This window comes from Heteronotia binoei, chromosome 11 (assembly GCF_032191835.1).
Source record: "Heteronotia binoei isolate CCM8104 ecotype False Entrance Well chromosome 11, APGP_CSIRO_Hbin_v1, whole genome shotgun sequence".
Taxonomy (NCBI): domain Eukaryota; kingdom Metazoa; phylum Chordata; class Lepidosauria; order Squamata; family Gekkonidae; genus Heteronotia; species Heteronotia binoei.
This window is the reverse complement of record NC_083233.1, coordinates 79,884,034-79,890,614: the sequence shown is the minus strand read 5'-3', so window position 1 is coordinate 79,890,614 and position 6,581 is coordinate 79,884,034. Positions and strand designations below refer to the sequence as shown.

The following is a 6,581-nucleotide window of genomic DNA, read 5'->3' as shown; positions in this document are numbered from 1 at the left end:
TATCTTGTGGACAGACGGACAGATGGGCGCAGGGGTCATTTGGTAGAAAAATAGGTGGTGGAGCTCATTAGCATAATTCATTAGCTTATGCCACCACCCCCTCTCCAGCTAAAAACAACCCAATGCTAGAAAGGTAGGTGGGGAGGAGGAGGAGGAACCCTCAGAAAGGTTCAAGAGCTGCGCTTCTGTGAGCTCCTGCTGAATCTGAGGCATGGATGGATGGATGGATGGATGGATGGATGGATGGATGGATGGATGGATGGATGGATGGATGGATGGATGGCTTTCTTTGTAGGAAAAGCCCAGCAGGAACTTATTTGCGTATTAGGCCACAGCCCCTGACATCACCATTGTTTCACACAGGGCTTTTTTTGTAGAAAAAGCTCAGCAGGAACTCATCTGAATTTAAAGCCACACCCCCTGACACCAAGGCAGCTGGAACTGCATTCCTGTGAGTTCCCGCTCAAATAAAGCCCTGGATGGACGGACGGACGGATGGATGTTTGGATAGATGGATGGATGTTTGGATGGATGTTTGGATGGATGGATGGATGGATGGATGGATGGATGGATGGATGGATGGATGGATGGATGGATGGATGGGTGGGTGGGTGGGGACCAAGACAGTCCTTCTCTGAGTCTTGGGAACACCCAGCACCCAACTTTGATCTCCCTGTCAGCCCTGGGAAAGGGCTTGCATAGAAGAATGTTGCATATGAGACCTAAGCCGCTACACAGTGCGATCTGTCTTTTTTCTCCATCTCTCTTGTTCCCTTTTGTATGTTCTTTTTTTTTCCGTTTTGTTCCAGAAAGAGCTTAATTCTGTGGCTTCTGAACTGGCAGCGCGGCAGGAAGACAGTGAGCATTCTCATAAACATTTAATTGAACTCAGCCGGGAATTTAAGAAAAATGTACCTGAGGTACAGTATATTTCCTATTATAGAATTAACTCGGTGGGTAGGCGTATTTCCTTCCCCCTCCTGTTCGAACGTTGTGCGAGTGTGTGTTTTTAAACAAACTGAAGACATCAGTGACTAACGACGAAAGAAGAAGGTAATTAGCCACAAAGACAAATCATAGCCCCAAATGTTCAATTGTTGCTTATTATTTCTGCCTCCGGTGGTGCTGCTTTTGGCAAAAAAGGGCCCGGGGTCCCAATCGTGAAAGGCGCTGAGCAGTGCAGCAGGGGGGTTCAGGAGCTGTTGAAATCCAGGGAGCCCGAGGATCTCAGAGGACCGAGCCCTTGGCACTTTCTTTTCAAGGAAGAACCGTCTGGAGGGCTTTCCCCCCCCCCCTCAAGTGGTTTATAAAAAGCAAATGTTTGAAGGGCTGCCTGCAGAAATCCTGGCACTCGCCTCTCGCTGCCAGATGGGAAAGCATGTTCTTGTTGTTAACGTTGCCGCTGCTCTTTTCCCCCTCCCGAGTAACTTTTATTTTTATCAGTTAGACGGCGGAGGGCTTCCCCCACCATCCTCTTGCCAGTCTCGCAGTTATGGCTTTTTCTTCCTTTGCATTTCAATCCAGAGGAACGACCTTCCACTATTAAGGGAGGAAGCAACTTTTAGCAAATGTCCCCGTCTCCTCTCTTTCCTAATGAGTCAGAATGCTCTGCTTGTATCCAACCCTTAGAACAGGGGGGTCAAACATGCAGTTCGGGGGCCAAATCAGGCTCCTATCAGGCCCCCGAGCAACTGGCTGTCATCTGCTTCCTTCTCCCTATACCTTGCTTCCTTCTGCATCACAGCTTGCTTTGAAAGGTGTGCTCAACTGCACAGAAGCTACAGAGCAAAACCTCTATTTTCTCAAGTTGGCTGAGGCTCCTCCCTTGGGGAGGGATAGCTTGCTTTGCACAGCAGAGCTACTGAGCCAAGCCTCTCTTCCTTCTATTGGCTGAGGCTCCCTCCTAGTCCCCTGGGGAAGGAAGAGAAGAGCCAGAGCTTCCTTTGCCCAGTTCCTTGGATCCCATGGGAGAAATACACCTTTCATGAGTACTAACATTTTAAGCATGTTTTGAGTTTTTAAAATATATATATATATATATATTTGTGTTTGTCTGTGTTCTTTATAACATTTATATCTCTGCTATCTAATCTTAAATAGACACACACATGGCCCGGCCCAACAAGGCCCGGCCCAACAAGGTCTCATTTATGTCAGATCTTTTTAAATTATTATTTATTTATTATTTATATCCCGCCCTTCCCACAAAAGTGGCTCAGGGCGGCTCACAACAGATAATAAAACATAAAATTAAATTAGCGTTTAAAAATATAAGCAGTTAAAACAATCAAAACATTTAAAACCTTAAAACATCGAACCTTATAACAATATAAATAGCAAGAATCTGGTAGAGCTACATTACTTCCTATATCAGTTAGGTGTAAGCTAACCGGAAGAGGGTTGTCTTACAGGCCCTGCGGAACTGAGTAAGGTCCCGCGGGGCCCTCACCTCCTCCGGTAGCTGGTTCCACCATGTAGGGGCCATAACAGAGAAGGCCCTGTCCCTAGTAGCCTTAAGGCGGGCTTCTTTTGGCCCAGGGATAGCGAGAAGGTTTTGGGTTCCCGACCTCAGTACTCTCTGAGGAACATGTGGGGAGAGACGGTCCTTCAGGTAGCCAGGTCCCAGGCCATATAGGGCTTTAAAGGTAATGACCAGCACCTTGTACCAAACTCGGTATATTATTGGAAGCCAGTGCAGAGCCCGAAGACCCGGCCAAATGTGCCCCCATCTTGGAAGGCCCAATATCAGCCGGGCCGCGGCATTCTGCCCTCATAACAAATGGGTTCGACACCCCTGCCTTAGAAGGGGGAGTCAGTAGGACTGCCAAGCCCCCGGGTCGGGTTCTCCCACTCTGGAGGTTCCCAACCCACCAGCCCACATTGGACTGGTGGGGGGAACCTTCCCCGACATTGCTGGCACAATGACGTCACCCAGAAGTGACGTCATCACGCCAGCCATGTCGCACGTGGCTGCTCTAGGCGTTTCTGGGGAAGCTCTATGGTTTTCCTGGACGCTGTAGCAATTTGGGAGGGAAAACTCTACGGTACAATAGGTACCGTAGAGTTTTGCCCTCCCAAATTGCTAGAGTCCAGGAAAACCATCGAGTTTTCCCGGAAACGCCTCGAGTGGCCACGCGTAACATCACTGGCGCGATGGCATCACTTCCAGGTGACGTCATTGCATCGCGTGTGCCCTTTGCGCCCATACAAAAGTCCCCCACTGAAGGACACAGGGGACTTGGCAACCCTAGGGTCAGCAGCTGGCATCTCCAAGGCTCAGTCAGATCCTGAAGCTCTTCCCAGATGCTTTCTGACAGCGCTTTCACACCAGAAAAAGATATTGGATTTATATCCCGCCCTCCACTCCGAGGAGTCTCAGAGCGGCTCACAATCTCCTTTAACTTCCTCCCCCACAACAGACACCCTGTGAGGTGGGTGGGGCTGGAGAGGGCTCTCCCAGCAGCTGCCCTTTCAAGGACAACCTCTGCCAGAGCTATGGCTGACCCAAGGCCATTCCAGCAGCTGCAAGTGGAGGAGTGGGGAATCAAACCCGGTTCTCCCAGATAACAGTCCGCACACTTAACCACTACACCAAACTGGCTCTCCACCACTACACCAAACTGGCTCTCCAGCTAAATAACACACTTTCAATCTGCTTCCGATACACTTCGCAACTGGATCTTATTGTGGGAAATGGCAAAATCGACTTGCAGAGCGTCGCTGAAGTGGATTGAAATGCCATTATTTAGCGTGTGTGAAAGTGGCTTCTAGAACGAGGTGTCAAAGGAGCAGCCCGAGGACTGGATCAGGCCATCAGAGGGCTCCTAATAGGCCTGCAAGCAATTCACTGTCATCTGCTTCCTTCTCTCCCTCTTGCTTCCTTCTGCATCACAGCTTGCTTTGTCAGGCTTGCTCAATCGCACAGGAGCAATGGAGCAAAGCTGTATTTTCTCCATTGGCTCACCAGCCCATGAAACAATTTATGTACAAAAGCTCACATTGCCCAGCCATTTCATGTTTTCCCCTGGGTCTTAGGCTCAAAGCATTGACCATGAGATTCCCGTAATGAATGTCAATAAATCAAAAATAGGCTCGCAGCTTACAGACACACACCTGAACAACACCCAAACAGCATGCTAAACATTGCCCGAGCACAGAAACCGTCTCCAGATTTTGATGCAATAATTTAGAGAAAGACGTGTCAGCCACCAGAAACTGCTAAATAAACAAAATTGCAAGAATGCTTATATTTTAAGCATGTTTTACATTTTTTTAAAAAAAACCCCTTTAATTGTCCTTGTCTGTGTCCTTTATAAAGTTTACATATGCACTACCTGGCATTACATTTTATGCCAAACATGGCCCGGACCGACAAGACCTCTCATTTATGTCACATCCGGCCCTCAAAGCAAATGAGTTTGACACCCTTGAAACTCCACTCTCTTTAACATTATACACAGGAAAAAGGCTCTTCAGCTTCCTCCGTCCCTGTGTGAATTGGAACAGAGAAAAACCAAAGGGGCCAGTTTGGTGTAGTGGTTAAGTGTGCGGACTCTTATCTGGGAGAACCGGGTTTGATTCCCCACTCTTCCACTTGCACCTGCTGGAATGGCCTTGGGTCAGCCATAGCTCTGGCAGAGGTTGTCCTTGAAAGGGCAGCTGCTGTGAGAGCTCTTAGCCCCACCCACCTCACAGGGTGTCTGTTGTGCGGGGAGAAGATAGAGGAGATTGTAAGCTGCTCTGAGTCTCTGATTCAGGGAGAAGGGCGAGGTATAAATCTTCAGTCTTCTTCTTCCCGACTCTTCCACTTTCAGCTGCTGGAATGGCCTTGGTTCAGCCATAGCTCTCGCAGGAGTTGTCCTTGAAAGGGCAGCTGCTGTAAGAGCTCTCTCGGCCCCACCCATCTCACAGGGTGTCTGTTGTGAGGGGAGAAGACATAGGAGATTGTAAGCCGCTCTGAGTCTCTGATTTAGGGAGAAGGGCGGGGTATAAATCTTCATTCTTCCGTAAGAGCCCTCTCAGCCCTACTCACCTGACAGGGTGTCTGTTGTGGGGGGAGAAGATAGAGGAGATTGTAAGCTGCTCTGAGTCTCTGATTCAGGGAGAAGGGCGAGGTATAAATCTGCAATTTTTCAATTCTTCTTATGCACCCGAGCTGCTCACTTTTGCTTGCTTTTATTCAGGCTCAGTGCAGGGGAGTTTGTGGCATAATAGGGGGTGGGGCTGTGCCAACGCCTTCTTTGCTGTTCACCTCGGAAGGAGGGTCTGAAAGAGTCCTTTGTGTGACTCCCAGCTTGTGCAGATCTAATTTGGGAGGTGGAGCCACACCACTGGTCCCTCAAGCCCCTTGCTCAAAACAGAAATGGAAGCTGGAGACCTAAGAGGCTTCGGTATTCACAGCATGCTCCAGGCAGGGCTGCCATAAGAACATAAGAGAAGCCATGTTGGATCAGGCCAATGGCCCGTCCAGTCCAACATTCTGTGTCACATAAGAACATAAGAGAAGCCATGTTGGATCAGGCCAATGGCCCATCCAGTTCAACACTCTGTGTCACATAAGAACATAAGAGAAGCCATGTTGGATCAGGCCAATGGCCCGTCCAGTCCAACATTCTGTGTCACATAAGAACATAAGAGAAGCCATGTTGGATCAGGCCAATGGCCCATCCAGTTCAACACTCTGTGTCACATAAGAACATAAGAGAAGCCATGTTGGATCAGGCCAATGGCCCGTCCAGTCCAACATTCTGTGTCACATAAGAACATAAGAGAAGCCATGTTGGATCAGGCCAATGGCCCATCCAGTTCAACACTCTGTGTCACATAAGAACATAAGAGAAGCCATGTTGGATCAGGCCAATGGCCCATCCAGTCCAACTCTCTGTGTCACATAAGAACATAAGAGAAGCCATGTTGGATCAGGCCGATGGCCCATCCAGTCCAACTCTCTGTGTCACATAAGAACATAAGAGAAGCCATGTTGGATCAGGCCGATGGCCCATCCAGTCCAACTCTCTGTGTCACATAAGAACATAAGAGAAGCCATGTTGGATCAGGCCGATGGCCCATCCAGTCCAACTCTCTGTGTCACATAAGAACATAAGAGAAGCCATGTTGGATCAGGCCAATGGCCCATCCAGTCCAACTCTCTGTGTCACATAAGAACATAAGAGAAGCCATGTTGGATCAGGCCAATGGCCCATCCAGTCCAACTCTCTGTGTCACATAAGAACATAAGAGAAGCCATGTTGGATCAGGCCGATGGCCCATCCAGTCCAACTCTCTGTGTCACATAAGAACATAAGAGAAGCCATGTTGGATCAGGCCGATGGCCCATCCAGTCCAACTCTCTGTGTCACATAAGAACATAAGAGAAGCCCTGTTGGATCAGGCCGATGGCCCATCCAGTCCAACTCTCTGTGTCACATAAGAACATAAGAGAAGCCATGTTGGATCAGGCCAATGGCCTATCCAGTCCAACTCTCTGTGTCACATAAGAACATAAGAGAAGCCCTGCTGGATCAGGCCGATGGCCCATCCAGTCCAACTCTCTGTGTCACATAAGAACATAAGAGAAGCCA

The 6,581-nt window shown here is 48.8% G+C and overlaps 1 long non-coding RNA gene across 1 annotated transcript in view; it reads left to right on the top strand.

Annotated features, from left to right (window-relative positions):
• The first annotated feature begins 804 nt into the window (after positions 1 to 804).
• LOC132579643 (uncharacterized) overlaps positions 805 to 6,581 on the top strand; it is a 46,629-nt gene continuing 40,852 nt past the window's right edge. The window contains exon 1 of the long non-coding RNA XR_009555981.1: positions 805 to 920. This is a non-coding gene — a long non-coding RNA (uncharacterized LOC132579643). The remainder of the gene's footprint in view (positions 921 to 6,581) is intronic.